The sequence below is a fragment of the Myodes glareolus genome, chromosome 11 (genome assembly GCF_982192425.1).
Source record: "Myodes glareolus chromosome 11, mMyoGla1.1, whole genome shotgun sequence".
Classification (NCBI taxonomy): domain Eukaryota; kingdom Metazoa; phylum Chordata; class Mammalia; order Rodentia; family Cricetidae; genus Myodes; species Myodes glareolus.
Window position 1 is genome coordinate 40,519,865 of NC_142036.1, and position 19,760 is coordinate 40,539,624.

Genomic DNA, 19,760 nt, shown 5'->3' on the forward strand with positions numbered 1-19,760 from the left:
AATAGAAAAGAGGACAGAGAGAGGAAAAACACGTGTGCACATGCCAAGAGACAGGGATAGAAGAGCCTCTCATTTATTTAAGGAAGACTATTGAAGGACTGGGTTAGAGGCTGACCTTTACTGTAGTAAATGGGATAGAGCAGGCCAGACATGTGGTGCACACCTTTAAACCCAGCACTCGGAGGCAGAAGCAGGCAGATCTCTGAGTTGGAGGCCAGCTTGGTCGGCAGAGTAAATTTCAAGATAGCCTAGGCTACACAGAGAAACCAAGTCTCAAAAAACCCAATATGTGTGTGTGTGTGTTTGTGCATGTGCTGGTATATATACATATGCTAATATATGCATATATATGCTAATAAATAGGGTGGACCTATCCTTTCTTAACACAGAGCCAAGGCTCCTAGGGAAGATAGGTAAGTCAACAGAGTATTAAGGGGCTGTAGTAAGGACTTGACAGATCTAAGAATGGAGTAATAAGGGGCACAAAGAGGGTTGGTGACAGAACCCAGAGGAAGTGACTGACATACAGAGGTGGGATCTAGACCATCTGTCCCCTCCCCCCCTCCCAGGTAATAACATGACCAGGCTTTAAAAGGATCAGATACCATATAGGGTTCAAGCTCTACTTGTGCCCTCCCATCTCCTTCCCCACTAACAACCAGCGTTCATCCTATAAGATAAAGATACTTTTACATCTCGACTTACTCATGGCATTCATTCATTAGCATAAAATTCACATCTTAAGAAATGGGGGCAGGCCAGGCGTGTGGCTCAGTGGCCCAGTGACAACCTGGCACTGAGTTTTAATCCTACCATCCCCAAACCCAAGAGAAAGCAGAAAAAAGAAATTGTGGTAGGTGTTTTGGCACAGGTGTTTCTAGCAGCATTCATCCCGGCAGCCAGAACACAGGAAGAGCTGTGTCCATCAACAGAGAAATCGATTTTTAAAATCTAGTATACGTCCATGTACAGTGAAATAGTGTTCTCACTCTTTGTCAAGAGTAGAGGGCATCTGTCATTTGCAGCAGTCTGGAGGAACCTACAGGACCTCATGCTAGGTGAGATAAGCCAAACACCAAGCGACAAATACCTCATGATCTCACTTACGTTTGAAATCTCAGAGTGTGAAACTCTTGGAAGCAGAAAGAAGAAAACAGGTTACCAGGGGCTGGAAGGAGAGGGAAAGTTGGCCGTAAGTATAAAGAAACAACTGGGAAGAAAGAATAGGCTGTGGTCTTCTATTATACAGAGAACACACACACACACACACACACACACACACACACACATTTTCAGTTTTTGAGAAAGGCTCTCAAAGCCGACTGAAAGTCAGTGCTTAACTGAGGATGACCTTGAACTCCTGACCTCCTTCCTCTACCTCCCAAGGGCCAGGATTACAGATGTATGCACTAAACCTGACGAATAATGTATATTTCAAAATATCTGCAAAAAGAAGAAAGGATTTTAAATGCTTGTATCCACACAAAAAAAAATTGCAAACATTTGAGAGGCGATGGACATACTAGTTACTCTGGTTTCATCATTACAGAATGTATATACGGATTAAAATATCCTCCACAAATCTTTACAAATGGTCTACCAACTAAAAATAAAGTTATATTCTCTCTCTCTCTCTCTTTTGGCTTTTCGAGACAGGGTTTCTCTGTAGAGTCATTCTCTTAATGGAGCTCACACATTGTAGCCTAAAAATAAAGATAAATCAGTGCTTGCATGTGAACTTGTCTTTGCCATTTGCAAAGGTCAGAGCAACTTTGAGACTTGAGACAAGCATGTGTGCTCCGGAGCGCATATTGCTGCCTCCCAGTAGAGCAGGGATCCTGGGCTCTGGACAAGTCTGAGCATGAAGCAGCAGAACCTTGGCAGTGAGTGATTATCTGTGTTCTGAGTTCCTCTCACTGGAAATCAAAAGTCAAAGATTACAGGCTCCCTGGTCTGATTTTAACCCAAATTAAAAACAAATTCAAAGTGGGTGCTGTAGCTCCTCCTGCCTGTAACCCCAGCCCTTAGCATGTCTAGGAAGGAGGGTGGCTTTGAAACCGGGCTACACTGGGAGCTCCAGCCCACCGTTGGTTAAAAAGTGAGACTGGCTTTGTCTTGTAAAAACAAAAACAAACAACCAAACCAAAAAGAGGAGCTGTGGTGCCCCGGTACCTGCCTGTAAGACTTGTACTTAGGTGCTGAGTGTAGGAGGATCAGAAGCTCAGACTTATCCTTGGCCGCACAGGGAATTCAGGACTAGCTGGAGCTAAAGGAAGAAATGAAAGAAAGGAAGGAAGACAGGGAGGAGGAAGGAAGGACAATTCTTTTTCTTCAGCAGATTTGTCTTATGTCATGCAGGCTTTCCTGCTTTTGCCCTGTTACGTGGTGGGACGGTAGAGAAACCTGAGCAACGTCAAGACATTTGGTAACTTTTGGAGTTGGGTGTGCATGGCTTACCCTGTGTTGTTGCAACACTAAGTGAAAGGCTGCTGTCTGCGCCGCCTACGTACGTAAGTGCTGCCGCACAGGCCCTGTCCCCAGCATGCAGAAGTAGTTATTTATTTAGGGAAGTGTGGTCTGGTGGTGAAGGGCTGTGGTTGGGGCACGAGACTGGCAGTCAGGAAGAAGTGCACACGAGAATCAACTCTTTGGGTGACTTAAGAAAACCGTTTCTTAGACTTCTTTGGCCATTTTTGTGCATTACTTTTTCTCCCCCCACCCCTTCTTTTTGAGACAAGTAAGTTCAAGGCCAGATTGGGTTGCATGAGAGCCTGTCTCAGAAAGCCAAAAGCAAGGAGGGGGAAGGCCAAGACTGTTATTCTTGAGTATGAATAGTTAAAAAGCTGGGAGAGAGGAACTAAATAGCATGTTTGAGCTATCTTCAGCTGATGCATGTAACATGCCAGTGGTTCATGGTGGGCGAAAGATCAAAGGGTCAGACTCGCCCTGTTACGCTACCCTGTGAGAAGGTCAGCAGTGCCCAGACAGACACCCTATTGTCTCTGATGACAGTTAACTGTTGGAAGCGTTCTAAATGTGTTCATTCTGAATGTCTGGGTCCAACAAGAAGTGTCTCGCAATCCCTGTGAGACTCACATGCACGTGAGCCCAGAGCAGGGTCTCTGGGATCAAGGCTACTCGTGGTAGTATGCCTCTGCTTGTGAACAAAGCCCTTGTCCTTATTTAGAAGCTCACAGACACAGATTGCCACTAGCGCCACCCCACGCACCCGCCACCACCGAGACTAATTAGCGTGAGTGATTTAGCCTCTTCGGGAAGAATTCTGTTTTCATTCTGAACAAGTCTTGGCTTTCTGACAAGAGATGATGCTTCAATGGGAACCCCATCCTGCTGCTAATGTGGGCACTTAAGCAAGGCTGTGGAAGCCCAGAACACCATCCATCTGGAGCTGAGGAAACGGGACCTAGGGTGGTGAAGACCGACTCCCTCAGCCCAAGCCTGCTGCGTCTTTCACCAGCGGCAGCAGAATCACACACCCGTCCGTCTGCCATGCTGAGCCTTGCTTCAGAAACAAGAACATGCTATCGGGAAACAAGGGAGGTCTTCTTCGGGCTGTCAGCTGCTCGCGTGTCCTGAGCTGACCTTCTGTGGCTCTGGTCAGCTTAGCTGCTAGGATTCCAGAGGAGCCTCCCGCAACACGTCACTAAACCTATAGGACAGCAACACACCCTGAGAAACCTCAACTTCAGGGCTCCCATCCAGTGAGAAAATCTCACCATCACCAAGGGCAGGGCCGAGGGTGACTAGCAAGGGCTGGCACATGACGCGCTTCAAGGCGTTGGGGCATCTTATCCATCATCTTACTTAACCGAACCTGAAAGAAACATTGATTATTGTAGTGCCAAAGAAATCCTCCTTTCCCAACGTGGAAAAATCCAAACCAGGGTATGGGACTGCAGAGCGAAGCTGCCTCCTGTCCTTCAGAGTTTCAACTCCGATTTAGCAACTTCTCTTTGTCTTCCTGTTTGACTCTGTCCTGCGAGAAGACTTCCAGCTGTAGATTACTGTCAGCTGAGGTCTGATCCTCCTCGGCTGTCATCTTACCTGCAGGGTTAGAACTGGAGGATGACTGGGGAAACTCTAAAAGTGACTCACCTAAGAATCTCACCTTCCAGGCAGGGGGACTCACTTGCCTAGCATGCGAAAGGCCATAGGTTCAAGACCTAACACCACAACAATTTTTTACCTTTCGACTCCGGGATACCCTGGACTGTGAAGTCATCAGTTAAGACAGGGTGGGTGGAGACAGATCACCTCCCCGCTGGCAGTTTCTACTTCCTCATTTCAGGGTTCTGAATTAAATCAGGACTCCAAGCAGATCTGCTGTCCCACTCACCCTGCTTAAAATGCAGTTTTTTTTTTTTTTTAATCAAACATTCAAGCAAAATGCCAGTGCCTCCTGGTTCTCTACAGCTTCTCGGTCCAGCCCGTGGCCTTCTGATCTCAGCGTGTACCGCTTGCCTTCCCTCCGCGCCAGCCACGATGCTGCAGTCTTCCCTTTCCCGAAGGTACCCTGCTGGCTCTGTTGCTGGACCACCCCGCTCCCTGTTTCCTCTTGCCCCCAGACACTGACCTGTTGACTCTTCCTCTCAGCAACTGTCACCATCTCCAGGAAGCCTACCATGCCCCTCCCTCCACGCTGCAGGCTCCTGGCCTTCTGTCACTTTCTGTCACGTCCCTAGGTTTCCCTTTTAGTGAGCATTTCTGTCTGCGACGCTGGTACTGTCTGTTTGTCCATGCACCTTTTCACTGTCTTCCCCAACTACCAACTAGACCCTCAGCTCCTCAAGATGGGAGCGCTCACCTGATTTAGTGAGTATCCATCTTTACTCGATGCCTACCTTTCTGACATGAGCAGGCGTTCATTTAATGCTTGGGAAATGAATAGATGTTAAAAAGAAGGTTCAGGAGTCTCATGGCTGAGAAAACAGCTTGGATTTCCTTATTTAGATAACAAATTGTTGTTTGGTTTTATTGTTTGTTTGTTTGTTTTTGAGACAAGGTTTTCCTGGGTTGTTAAATTGGGCCTCAAACTCATGGTGGTCCTCCTGCATCAGTCTCTTAAACGTTGGGATTGGTACAAAGAGTTGCGATGGGTGTGACTTACCACAAACTTCCTCAGAGGAACCAAAACCCTGGTTAGCATTTTCATGAGCAGAGTAATTCAAAGACTTATCGACCTAAGGTGTACACCTGTTCTAAGAACTGCACAGACCCATCTTCCCAGCTCTCTGAATGTTTCTACTGTCTGGAACTCTGGAAGGAAGATCCACTACACACACAAATGATCAGTGAGACCTAGCACCATACACACACACACACACACACACACACACATACACACATACACATGAGGGGGATGTATCCTGGTTTATATAACAGATTCTTTTGCAAAAATTCAATTGTAATGCTACAAATAACTTTTTAGAAAATATTTGCATGTAAAAATGTAACAATTTTTTAAGTTAAAAAGGACTTGCTAGGCATGGCAGGCGCTGTTTACAGTCTCAGCACTAGGAAGGAAACAGGAGGATAGGGAGTTTGACGGCATCCCGGGCTACATAATGGCAAAACTGTCCCAGTTAATAGTGAAATAAAAGCAAACTGATTACAGAGGCATGATAAAACTTGTATGAGCCAGGAGTAGTGGCTCACACCTTTAATAACAGCACTTGGGAGGCAAAGGCAGGCAGATCTCTGTGAGATCGAGGCCACTCTGGTCTACATAGGGAGACCCTGTCTCAAGAAAACAAAAACAGAAAATCTTATACAGGCTAAGTCTCCTGGTGCAAGATTATAATTCCAGCTACCGGGGAGACTAGGGCAGAAGTACCGTAAGTTTAATGTGACAAAGTGAGACTCTGTTCCAAGATATAAAATATGAGCTGGGGTCTAGCTCAATGGTAGAACATTGATCTAAAATATGCAAAGCCCTGGGTTTGTTCCCCAGTACAGCAAAGCATAAATAATACACTTTCATTACCCTAAAATGATTAGCTATCCCTCCCCAGTAATTCAAAGTAAAAACAATATTGAACTGAGAAGGAGTTTTTATTTTTTTAAAAATGAATTTACAGAACTGTAAGCCTGGCACTTAGGATTTGGAGACAAGAAGGAGTTCAAGGCTATCCTGGACTACATATGCTGTTCAAGACCAGCCCGGGATATATGAGACCCTATCTAAACACACGCACGCACACACACACACACACACACACACACACACACACACACTTGACAGTATGATGGAATGCTGGAATCATGCCAGAACATTGAGTTCCACAAGCAGGAAGGAAAAGCAGCTTTTCCAGTACCTCATAAACACCTCACGCAACAGGATAAGGGATCCAAGTTTCTTGCTTCTTGACTAACCCTCATCCCTGCTTCAGCAACTGGCTTCTGGAACAATCTAGCTGTGACTGAATACACTCAGGCGGGAGGCCAGTGTACATTGACTTGCCACAACTGAACAGAACAGAGGGCCTGGTCTACCACATACACAGGGTCACCAAGGAGCTCAGAAGCAACGCTTTCATTAGCCCCATGGGGCAGGCCTGATTTCTGCAACCATAGACACCACCTGTGCGCCTGCCCAGGTCACACACATGCAGCATGAAGGCATGGCTCTTCTAGCCCTCTGTCCAGACTCATTGGTGGCTTGGACTAAGTCATGGGTTACCTGCGCAGGCAAACTCTGGCTGTGAGTTAACAGCCTCTGCTTTTGCCTGGACCCTGCTTGCCGCAAATAGGAAATGTGTGTGTTTGCGACTAGCACTTTGACATCCAAGTCAAGTTCATTTGTACTCTGAGTTTCATCTAGCTGATGTTTGTCTGGATTTAGAACTTGGAAAAGAGAGAACCAAGGGGTTGTGAAATAGTCTGGAGAAATTAAAAAAAAATAACAAAACAGAAACCTCTGATGTTCGTCTCACGGTCTCATTGGCCCACTGAAACAGTTCACCAGCTGATAGCGCCAAGCCACGGGAGCCAGCAATTCTCACAGTTCCGAGTCATTTCTTGGAACAATTCCTTCTTCTTTTCTTCCTCCTCTTCCTCCCCCTCCCCTTCTTCCTGTTTTGTTCTGTTTTCTGTTTTTTAAAGACACAGTCTCACCACATAGCCTTGGCTAGCCTGTTCTCACTCGTGTAGCCTGGGGTAGTCTTGAGCTCCTGGAAATCTCCTGCCTCAGCTCTCTGAATGCTTGAAGTAAAAGCCTGTTTCTCTATGCCTGGTTCTTCCTAACCCATTTATGACCCATATGGTAAAGTGACCACATGAAGAGAGTGAAGAGTTTCACATCAAGTGTCTTAGACTGTATGTTTAGATAAGAGGAGCTCTGATGTGTTCATATCCTACATTTAGTTTGAGATTAGTGTCGTTGTATTTTTATCAGATGACTCTGTTTTGTTTTCTGTTTTTCAATGGTTTCAGAATTGTGTTCAGGGAAGAAAGGGGTTTTCACATATTCAGACTATTACTTCCTTGTGTATGGGCCAGAAGGTACTGAGATAGGACCTCTGCAGTTAATCCATCCTTCATTCCAGCTGTGCAGACTCTAGAATCCTGGTCTCTACATTCACTCCACACCTTTGGTGAACACCTACTGAGTGCAGGCGACTGGAATCCATAGGAAATAGGCAAGCTTCCTAAGGCAAGGCTTATTGTCTGATAATGAATGAACAAGAGAACAAGCAAAAATACCCGATAAAAGTAAATGCTAAGTTGCTTGTCACTCAAGTCTGACAACCTGCATTTGATCCCAGGGACCTACACTGGTGGAAAAGGAGAACCAAGGCCACAAGGATATTTTCTGGTCTCCTCGCTCTCCCGCTCCCTCTCTCATCTCATACACACACACACACACACACACACACACACACACACACACACACAGGAGACTGACTTTTCTTTAAAGTAATGCTGAATTAAAATGGAAGAGTATGTTGTGTTGTAACTGTGTTGCTACTTTCATCAGGGTAGAGGAAGGAGACACTACGTGGTGAAGTGAATGACAAGGAGGAACTAGCCCTGGTGGTGGTGCATGCCTGCAGGGCTAACACTCAGGACACTGAGTGGTGGTGGTGGAGGTGATGGAGGTGGTGCTGATGGAGGTGGTGGTGGTGGAGGTGGTGGAGGTGGTGGTGGTGGAGGTGGAGGTGATGGAGGTGGTGCTGGTGGAGGTGGTGGTGGTGGAGGTGGTGGAGGTGGTGGTGGTGGAGGTGGAGGTGATGGAGGTGGTGCTGGTGGAGGTGGAGGTGGTGGAGGTGGTGGAGGTGGTGGTGCTTACCTGTTATGCTAACTAACACTCAGGACACCGAAGCAGTAGGATGGCTGTGAATGTGAGGTCAGCCAGGGCTTTAGCAAGATTCTGTCAAAAGAAAGAAAAAAAGAGAGGGAGGAATGATGGGAGGGAGAGGAGAAGGGAGAAAGACAGATACACTGGCCCTTTGGCCCCCACCCCGTGCTGCAAAGGGACATCCCCACCCCTACTGTCTGAGTGAATGACTCTCCCTTTCCTAGACCTTAAATGCCAACTTTTGGATCAGTGCTACCAAATTTGGAAAATTCCCAGCTCCTTCCTCGCTTCGTTTCCTCCCTAGCTGCCCAAACAGGATATAGACAGTTTTATTTCATTCTCATGGAACTACAAGCCCTCTGGAACCTTCTTATATAGATACCACCGCACTCCTGAGGTGGTCCTGAGAGCCTTCCCAGCTCTGTCTGCGAAACAACACAGCCAGTCCCTCCACTCTCCACTCAGTCTCTGAGGTCTTCCAGGGCTCTTTTTCCTGGAATGTGAAAACAGGCACATTCCATTTCCCCTTTTGTTGGAGAGCTATTGACAACAAACAGAGTTCAGCTCAGACTCTGTGCTGTAAAAGAGCAGAACACCCAGGAATCCAAGCTTTCTCACCCAGGGCACCACTCCCCTGAATGCTTACCCAAGGTTTGACTGAATGTGTTGGGGGTAGGGGTGGGGGTGGTTCTTGGGAAATCATTTCAAAGCATCTGTTTCTTGAATTCGCTGTTATTTTGACAGCACTGGAGGCCTTTCCACAGGCCGCTATCAAATCCACCCATCTTCAGTTCCTGTAAATATTATGTCTGCCCTGAACTATGTGAACTATTTCATAGCTGGAATATGAACCCGACTAGGGAAGCTCGCTAATGGGAATGACATAAGCAAAGCATTAAAAGGGACACGAGAGAAAATTCAGTAGCAAAGGGCTAGGGGGCTGCGTGCCGAGGGAAGAGGGTAGCTCAAGCCTCAGATGGAGTCTCCAAACCACACTTCATTATTTAAATCTAGCCGCAAATGTATGCTGACACATTCCTGGGGGCACCCGGGTGACTCTCATTACAGCAAGGACAAGAAGTCCTTCAGTTCCCAGAGAGGTCATTTCTATCATAGTTAGTACTGACGGTTCCAGGCAGTAGAGACCCAGGGAAGCGGAGGCAGCGTCTGCCTGTTGTCAGCGAGTCTCGCAAAGACGGAACACTCAAGACTCCTCTTGGGCAGCTGCTTCTGTGCAAGGAGCTAAGGCCCGAATTCAGTGCAAGTGCACACTTGGGATGTAAAGAGCATCCCCTGTCTTTGTGAGAACAGTCCTGGAAGAGGCCTGAAGAATTAGCATTCATTGCTAGTATTGTGCATACATCCTTCTCCCTACCCCTCACTCTGATTAGCTCATCCCACTCCTTGTCAATCACCTTCACATGTACTCCCATGAGTACCCAGGTTGAGTAAGGAACCTTCTAGAATGCCTTAGTCTAACCTGGGTTTTCTACTGGCTGCACTTGCACACCATTTATAATAATACACATGTATATACAAAGTGATTGGCCTAAAATCTAAACCAGAAACTCCTTGAAGAGATCCTCTTAGAGTTTAGGTATTTGCTTGCTTGCTTGTTTGTTTGTGTGTGTGTTTTGTCAGCCAAGGGACTGAACCCAGGGCCTTGTGCAGGCTGGGCAAGTGCTCCACCAAGAGATAGATTCCTTGCCAGCCTTGTTTTGATTTGTTATTTTGAGATAGGGTCTCATTAAATTGTCCAAATTAGTGTTGAAATCACTCTGTGATGAATTTGTAGTCTTCCTGCCTCAGTCTCCCAAGTAGATGAGATTAGAGGCCTGAACCAGTATGCCTGACTGATCATTGTTCTTATTTATTGATGTACCCTCAGATAGAGTGGCCAGGTTCTAGTGGCTTTAATTGTTGGGTATGTGTGTTTGGTGTCCTCGGGACAACTTCAGAAAAGCAGACACATCATTTATAGTTACACATTGTTAGGCTGGAGTCTGTCTCCAGCTAGGCCCCATTCCAAACCTTGCCCCTCTCAGAAAGACCACCAAAAGTCCAGGCTCCTCCCCCGGTGCTGCTACCTGCTCACTCACCTCTCTGGGATGGAAAGTCACCCAGAAGTGCTTTGCTGGATAAACGTGGTCGTTTTAAACTCAGCTGGAGCTGGCTTACCGCATCTGTGGAGAAACCCGATATTGGGGCACAAAAAGCTATCACTCATCACTGACTCTCTTGAGCCTAATACAATAGCTACACGAAATAGTCGCTCAGAAATACTTTTTCAGGGGCAGGGGAGACGGCCTAGCAGTTAAGAGCACTTGCTGCTTTTCCAGAGTATACAAGTTTGGTTCCCAACACTCAGATTAGCCGGCTCACAACAGCCTGTAACCCCAGCTCCAAGGGATCCAGGCTATCTTCTGGCCTCCTTGGGCACCCACATACACATGGCACACACACCAACAGACACATAGATACAGATTTTAGAGACCTTTTGACTCCGTGGAAATACTACTAATAGCTTGTATTCATTGAGATAAATCACTGAGATTACTTAGCATTTACTCAGTTCAGTGATGGGCTTTGTTAGTGTGTTGTTTGGGCTGCTGGAGAAGTTCAGTTATTTTGTCTGTTGAGACAAAATCAATGTGAAATCTAGTATGGCTCAAACTCAATCATCCTGCCTCAGCCTCCCGAGTTCTGACATCATGAGCATGTATCACCATCCTTGGCTTAGGGTCAATCTTTTATTTATTTATTTATTTATTTATTTATTTATTTATTTATTTTAAATACTGACACTATAGTTGCCAAACCCACAGGGGATAATTGTTCTAAGTATCCTTCCCTTTTCTCCAGTAGAGTTGAAGAAGCACTCTGGAGCCAAATGAATTTGTTTCCCTGGGTGCTGACCAGAGACAGTCTGATAAGAGAAACTCAGGTTCGTGACTCTTAATTATACTCACATTACAGAGAACTAAATTACAGCTTCATCTTCTGTACACACTTAACAACACTTATAATAACACATATTTGTAATTATATGTGTTTATTTACAAAGAAATTGGTCTAATATAAAAAAATAAGCTTCTCAAAGAGATGTTTGTAGAGTTTAGTTTGCTTGTTTGTTTTAAGGTAGCCTCTTACATGCTAGACAAGACAAGCACTCCATTGAGTTACATCTATCCTTCTGTGTGTGTGTGTGTGTGTGTGTGTGTGTGTGTTTGGGGTTGGGGATATTTTGTTCTGGTTTCAGTGAGTTCATATGTAATCACAGAACATGTAAACCTCTTCCACTTCGAAGAAAGAAAACTAGAAGCAGGGGAAATGGGCTGAGCTTTCCCAAGGAGCTCGTTAAACTGGATCGGCCAGTATCTGTGCTCTGTCCTGAGAAGCTAGGCAGAAGACAGGCTTGTTCCCAACTCTGGGAACTCTGCCAGCCCCTGTATTCAGCTCCATCAGATCTGGCTGGACCACAAATAGTGTAGTCAGTAATTCCACCTCTCCAGGTTAGACCCTTAGTGTTTAGGTAGATAGGACACAGATCAACCAATAAAAGCAACTCAGGCCGGGCGGTGGTGGCGCACACCTTTAATCCCAGCACTCGGGAGGCAGAGGCAGGTAGATTGCTGTGAGTTTGAGACCAGCCTGGACTACAAGAGCTAGTTCCAGGACAGACTCCAAAACTACAGAGAAACCTTGTCTCAAAAAACAAAAAAACAAAAACAAATCAGTCTGCCCCCAAAGTGGAAATAATTCCAAGAGAAATGTTCATAATATTGTGTTTCTGTGTCGGGTGACAAACCCTTCCATGGGAAGATACAACACACATCTACTCACCCCAGCTCAGGAGCCCATAACAGCTCAAGTATGGCTATCACCAAGGCCCAACTTGTTGGACCAATGAGTTTTATTGAGGTTCCTTACAGCAGCATGGGCAAAGGGTTACTTATTGGGGTAGGAATAACTTAATGATGACTGCATCACTAAAAGCCCACCCCAGCATGCGACAGCTCTCGAAAGCTGGGAAACATGGAGCACACCATACAGCCTGCAGGCACCTCAACAGGTTGGAGGTTGCCCTTTTCAAGTAACTCTGGCCTAAATATCTTCTAGGCAGCCCGGTTGGGTTTCTGCTTCTTCCAGGTCTGGTCTCTGAGTCTTCTTTACAGTTCAGTTTGTCTGCAAGTCTTCTCAAGACGTCTTTTTCGCTTGTCTCAGAGAGACTCTCACCTTTATTGCTTACTCTGGCATTGGGGGCCTAGTGAATCTGGTCAGTTTCAGGGACTTCCTGACACTGTTTTGAGTTGCTAACCTTCCTGGAATTTCTCTGCAGGATGGAATGTTCCAATTTCAGAGGAAACTGTATCTTGATGGTGAGAAACCGTCCCAGTAGGATTATGTGACTCTCTTTTATGGATGATCCAAAGATGCTAGCCCAAGAAATTAATTGGTTTTGTTTTTGAGATAAGCTAGGCTCAAATTCACAGAGATCCAATGCACAATTCTTGAGTTAAAATTTTCACCATTGTAAGCCCCATGAACGTCAGGAGAAAGACAAGAAAAGTAAAGACAAAGAGTGTTTACTAAGCTGCATAGGTTTGACTTTGAAAAGCTGTTCTTTAATGTTAGGTTATGAGCTGACTGTTTTTGTTTTTGAGACAGGGTCTCATAGACCCCAGAATGGCCTCAAACTCGCCATGTAACCGAGGATGTCTTTCATTTCTGATCTTACTGCCTTCATCTCTTGAATGGTGGGATGTGCGCCAGACACCACATCCAGTCTACGCAGTATTGGGGATCGAACCCAGGGCTTCGTGCATGCTACCCAAGTGGTCTACTAACTGAGCTACATGCCCAGACTCTGACCTTGAACTCGAGCAAAATACTGTTAAACTTGAACATCACTCGGCTTTATGATTTCTACAACCTCTGTAAGAACGACTGAGGTGAACTTGTATCAGGTCTGAGGGATAAGCCGAGCTAGCCGCAAAGGGTCCCTTTTTATATCTGAAGAAAGTCAGACGTGAGAAACATGAGCGGAGGGGTAACCTTCCGTCCTGTCTGGGATGGGAAAAAGGCTCAGGATGCACGTGTAAGTTTTAGGTCAAGCGGGTCACTCTTCTTCCTACACACCCTGGCTTTGGAGAAAACCTTTGCTCTGGAAATCTAGCGGGGAAAGGCTCTTCCATCACTGCTGGGACAGAGAGGCATTGGGGGAGGGCATGCCCGGTCCTAAGAACCAGCAGTTGGTAGGGCCACAGTGCCAGCACTCGGTCCACTGAGCCCTCTTCAGTCAAAGCAAACACGGGGAGTGTCCAGGTCCCATGTCACAGACCAGGAAATACACTGGGGAAATAAATTGTCCCGTAGCTTAAAAAGTCAGCAGCATGGAAGGTCATTGTGATCCTTTTGATGAATTGGATCAGGAAAAAAAAAGAAGAAGAAAAGAAGAAGAAGTAAGAAAAAGAAAAAGAGCAGCTGGGGCCTGGAGAGATGGCTCAGAAGTTAAGAGAGAGCGCTGCTTATGCAGAGAGCTTCACTTTGGCCTCTGTGGTCACCTGTACTCATCTGGATATACCCCACAGGCACACAACACAAGGGTAAAACAAAAATCTTTTAAAAAGTGGTGCGACCAAAATCCGGCGTAGGAAGAGAGAGTTTGTATCAGTGTGTGTGTTCCTCACAATACCATTAAACTGTAATCAGTTTAGAATTTCTGGAAGGGAAGACTTCTTGAGCCACATACCACGTATCATGTTTGGGTGTAACAAAAAGAGAGCTAGAGCCTGGATGAATTATTGTAATGGATGACCTTGGACAGGGTCATAAATCTGGTCCTTGGGCTAGAGTTAAATCCAGGCACTCAGAGACTGCCCTAACACCCTCCTCCTCTCTTTCTAGTCCAGCTGAGAGGACCCCCCTTCCATCTCTTCGGGTCATCTTCAGCGTGCAATGCAAATAACACCCCTTTATTCCTCCCTTGGTATAACCCAGATATTTTGTCTCTTTAAAACCAAGGCACTATGTATTCCCGGAATGGTAGAAAGAAACAATAGCATTCGAAACAATATCTGCTGGTCTAGAAATGATCTTATATAAGACTTTCAAATCCCCCTTGGCAGTGTCAGGACAGGAGGGAGACTTGCCGGGCACTTTAATCCATTTACTGGGTAAATAGTAAACGCTTGCAGTTCCTGACTTAATGAATGAAGTTCATTATGATAAAGAGTTGTGCCCTTTGGTCCTGTTTGCATTAAGCAAGCTCCTAATTTCATTGAATTCACTCACATCTCTGAAGGGAATTATAGGCTGTGAGGCAGGCCAAAGAAGGGGGCAAGGGGAATTAGCAAAGATATGCAGCAGAGCAGATAAGAGAGAAAGGAGGTCTCGAGCTAAGACGAGAACAGGAAGAACTGGTCCTTTCCCTGTCAATCCCAGTCGAGGACAGCCATTTTACTTTCTCGTTTTCTAACTTGAGGTTTGTGTCGGTTTCCCTCCCTGGGGTTGGAAAGCGTGTTATCAGGTCATCGAAACGTTTTATGAAACATCTCAGACGTGTGCGTGCTGGAGCTAGTGAAGGTGAATTCTATTTGACTCTGAACCGAAAGATTTTAAGGCATTCTTTTAAGCAGGGCTTGACTGCAAGGCCTGAGGACAGATTGTTATCTCTAGACAGATGCTAACTTGGTTTCACTGACCGGAGTCCAGGGTAAGGTTAAAACTGCTTCGAGGCTAAGAATGTGTGGTTCTAGTGGAGTGCTTACCTAACCTGTGAAGGCCCTGGGCCCTGGTTTCATTCAGTCCTCAATGAGGGAGGCAGGTGGGAAAGTTTCTGTAGATAACATTTATGCCTTGGGATGTTAACTCCATTAGTATAGTAGTATTATTTATCAAAAATAATCTGGCATTTTAATATGTAAAAAAGTGACTCTGTGTACCTCTTTCTTCAGTTTGGTTTTAGTTCATTTGGAGCAAACAAGTGTAACATCACCCACTCTTTTCAACCGGACAGAGAGAAAAAAATAAGAGTCTTTAATCTGAAGTACCCAACCAAGGTCATTTGGGATTCTTTGATGTACGTTAGCTACAAGAAATTTGGGCATCTCTCGGTGGGAATGTGGATAAATGATGTCATTGCACAGAATTAGGACCAGACAGAGGCTATGGAGCCAGATCCTGCAGGGGGTAGCACCGAATCCAGGAATTGGGTATGAAAAGGCCCCCGACTGCTCTTGAGAGCGTGAAAAGCGTTCACTGGGAAGCCAATCCATTTCTGGGATTTGGCTGAGAAGGAAATAGCATTGCTGAGCGGTGATCCGGGCGGGGAGCCGACGTTCTGACACTAAAATACTGAGCTGTAGCAGAAGCTGGGCACGAGGCGCAAAACTCCCACAAGCGACTTGGTGACTGTGGTGCAATGCTGTCTGTGGGGTTGTAATCAGTAGGAGTAAAACTGCACGTTGAGCACGTTTTCTCCTGGATCTCATCCTTGGCGACAGATCCAGACCGCAGCCTCCAAGATCTGTTACAGAAATAAACAGCTGGGAGACAACAACCAAAACAGCAACATGGCTGAGCCGGCGGGAGCCGAAGCTCCACCCCTGCAAGCCTCGGACCAATCAGAAGCCTGTTGCCGGGGTCCTCTGTTTGGCCGCCTGACGTTACCATAGAGACCGAAGAACATTACACACTAAACACTGGCGGCGTTGACGTCTATGCATTATATCCATGGAGACGACAGAGCAAACGTCATCCCTCCCTCCTCCCCGCCTCTCCGCCCTCCCTCTGCGCCAGGGCGAGGGAGCGTCGCCGTCACGTGTTGCCAGCCGGGAGGGAGGCCTGATGGGCGGGGCCTGTTGTCATGACTTCAGAGGCTTCTGTTGTTGTTTGGAGCTGTAATTAGAAAGTGCTGAGGCGGCAGTGGAGCCAGAACAGATTCTGGAACAGCGTCTACCGCCCCCGGGCCAGCGAGGGTTCCCCAGCCCTGGGAAAGCCAAGACACCCCCTAGGCTGTCCCAGCACGCCTCAGCCTCAGGTCCTGAGCCAAGATTTGTCTATGAGCCTGGGACTCCAGACTGAGGCCAAACCTAGACCACTCCCACCACCCTCAGTGGGTCATAATTTTGTCTGGGTGACCTTCCTAACCACTTCTCCTCAGACAGTAGACCACAGACCAGCCACTAACCAAACTACCTTGCCCAGGAGACTGGAATCAAACCTAGCTTAGAGAACTCTCACTGTTGGCGACAACCCCAGAGTCAAAGAAAAGCAGAAAAGAAAAAGTTTAAATTTTGTCTTTCATACAGCAGAACTCTAGGCGTTCATTCCACAGAACTTTGGAGAATACTTGAGGGAAGGGTTGCCTAGACGACCCCACTGAAAGGGGATGGGAACTCCGAAGTCCCTGAGGACTGTGATTTACAAGGATCAGAAAGTCCTGAAATACTTAGGTCAACAACTGAAGTTTAATTCTGTCTTAATTCTTAAGACAATGCGGCCAAATGCGAGGAATTTTTGTGTGCTGCCTCTTGCTTTTTTCCCCCTTGGCCCAGCTCTGGAAACAGCTACAGGCAGACTGCAGCAACAGGGAAACTGAAGAGAGAGAGCAAGCGGTTGAGGCGACCACGGTAAGGCAACCACCCTACACGGAATGTGAGGCATGGTGGAAGGACTCAGGACTCCAAATAATCACAATCTGGATTTAAGTTGTGCCTTATGGGGGTGTGGAGCCAAAAGGGAGATTAGTTATTGGCATGAAAAACAATCATTGTAGGGCATAGGGTGCATTCCTGTAATCCCAGCACAAAAGAACTGTATAGCAGGAGCATTTCTAGTTCAAAGGTGCCCTGGCAATATAGCAAGACTCACGTTCATAACAACAACAAAACGCAAGCCATTGGTTGAGCGTGATAGAGTCTGCGCTAGAGGCAGAGACATCTAGAAGGAGTTCGTGTAAATGAATGGCATTTGGAATTGACCTGGTATCCTTCCATTCCTTCCCCAACATATATCCCACCCCATTTTCCATCTCTGACCAATCAGCACCTCAGGGTTTCCCTCACGGGGGTATCCATTGGACATCTTACCATCTGTCCACAAAGGGGATCACCCCCTTACAACATTCCCTTGCTCCATCTTCTGACCCACCCATTACTCACTTCCTTGGCAGGGCTTCTCTAAACAGCTCACCTTCACTTCCCTTCCTCCTCTGCTGCCACTCTTCAGGGCTCTTCTCACGGCCAGATCCTTGTCCTATTTACCCATCTCCATCAACTTTAATAGGCTACAGCAGCAATTTGGAACTCCTGCCCAGTTCCTAACAGAGAAGTATGTCGAGTGGAACAAACTTATCTTTGCCCTTAAAACCCCCAGATAATAGTTAAGATATGGGCCTGTGGGTACTGTTTATTATAGGACCCTAGGCAAGGCAGTAACTGCCCGTTCTGGCGATTTTTTTAGAGATGCAATGATCATTTCTACTTTTGCTAATACACTGGTAATCAGGCTAGACTGCCTTGAGCATCATTGGCCACCTTCACGCCAACATTCCATCTACAGCTTAAGGCAGACAAGACAGAACCTCAGGTTCAGGTCTGAGAAAGGTGCCTTGTAGGTAGATTAGACTGAGCCAATTCTGGGCTTGGAAATGAAGTGTTTGTGTTTTGTTTCATGTGGGAGAGAGCTGATGAGATTCCCCCCGCGGGCAACAAAATAACCCATCTTGGCACTTACAGAGAAATGGAGAAGCAGTTCACATTACCAACTCAAGAAACTCATGGCTGAGCCAGAATGACCGTTGCCTTTACCGAATGATTTTCTCTCCAAAGGTCTCTCCTAATACTTCATGTCCCTCAAGGACTTAGGAAATGACTGGCGGGAAGTGAGGAAGGAGGTATTTTTCATGTAATATGATAGAATATTTTCCTGTGTCTCGTTTGATCCTCTCAGCATCCCTGAGAACACCACTCTCTGTTGTCCACTTTTGACAGCTGAAGAAATGGAGGTTTAGGTGTGAGGGCCTGACTTTGCGAACTCCAGTTTAAACAAGGGGCTTCATCATAAGTCATATAATGAGCTGGGGGGTGGGCGACCTCAGCTCCAGAAATGTGCTGCCATAGCAGACATTTGAACAGATACCCTAAAAATGGCCAGTTAAGAAGATAGGGAGCAGGACCATAAAATTTAACGAGGTCCAGATGTTCTTGGGAGGCATCTTGTCCTTAGAAGACACCTTGTCAGTAATTTATGGCTCTTTGTCGCGTTTTTGCACCCAAAAACTGACCAATGGGTTCAGAAACTACCTTATCCTATGTCCTCCTCACCCAATCCCAAGACAACAGGACCTGAACTCCCCTAGTTACGGTGTTTCCCCTTTAAAAGTTTGCCCCTTCCCCGGGTTTGGGGGGGCTGCACTTCCCTCACCCACTGTATTGGTGTGGTGGAAGTGTGGTCCAAACTCGAGTTTGAATATTATTAAAAACCCTCATGTAATTTGTATCGGAAATCTGGCTCCGTGAATTCATTTGGGGACCAGAAACTTGGGCATAACACAGGAAGTTAAACAACAAGCCAAGGATGCAGCATCTACAAAAAACTGGGCTCCCCAGCCAGATGTTTCAGACCCTTTGCCCATCCTCCCTTCTCACCAAGCAGCGGAAGGCAGCAAAAACTTCCTCCTGGATCATTCTGTCTGGATTCCTTTCCTGGGGGCCGCTCTAATCACTCCCCCAAACTTACTGAAGGAGGTGGGGGTGGGCTGCTGGCATAGGGGCTGGGTTAGGGTGCGTTGAAGATCGTTAGTGAGTTTTGCTAGATTGTCTGGAAAAGGTACCGACATCAGGAAGTAAGAAGGAGGAAGATCCATCTTTGCCTCCTTGGCTCAGGACCGAGAAGGCAAAGAGAGACATGCCCCAGAGCACAGACAGCAGAAAGGTCTGGGCGGTTTGAGGAGTTTGACCTGCTCTGGGCTAGGGAGGGCACTACCTGAGCTCAGGGCTACCTGGAGCGTTCTGCTCTCATTAATCTCTGAAGCTGTTGTTTGGGACTGGCTCCTCCTCTTTCTCCCCATTCCTGACCCTGCAGAGAAGCACGTCCAGCACGAATGCCTCCAGCTTCAGACGCCTTTAGGATCTGACGATGTTTGAAGAGTTCTCTCCTGACAAGCTTTATTTGTCAAGTGGGTCTGACGGGAAGGGCATTTCCTAGCCATCCAGGGCTTGGAGGAACGGGAGACCCTTCTCCCTCCCTGCCTTGGCAAGCAGCTCCTTGAGCAAGGCGTGTAGATGGCAGTAAGCACAGACAAGCTGCTGGGTTTCTTGCTGAGCAGGAATGCCCAAGGGCCACACCTTCTTCAGCCCTCAGAGACTTCTCACGTCTGGACCTGCGATGGGGGTGGCCGTGCCAGGGAGTGGGTTGTCCGGTGTCTGGCTCCAACAAC

At 46.7% G+C, this 19,760-nt stretch overlaps 1 long non-coding RNA gene across 1 annotated transcript; it reads left to right on the forward strand.

Annotated features, from left to right (window-relative positions):
• Positions 1–3,215: 3,215 nt before the first annotated feature.
• LOC146892336 (uncharacterized) lies at positions 3,216–18,827 on the forward strand. Its single transcript, XR_015004386.2, has 3 exons — positions 3,216–4,529; positions 11,183–11,261; positions 15,274–18,827. It is a non-coding gene; the product is annotated as an uncharacterized LOC146892336 (long non-coding RNA).
• The last annotated feature ends 933 nt before the right edge of the window (positions 18,828–19,760 follow it).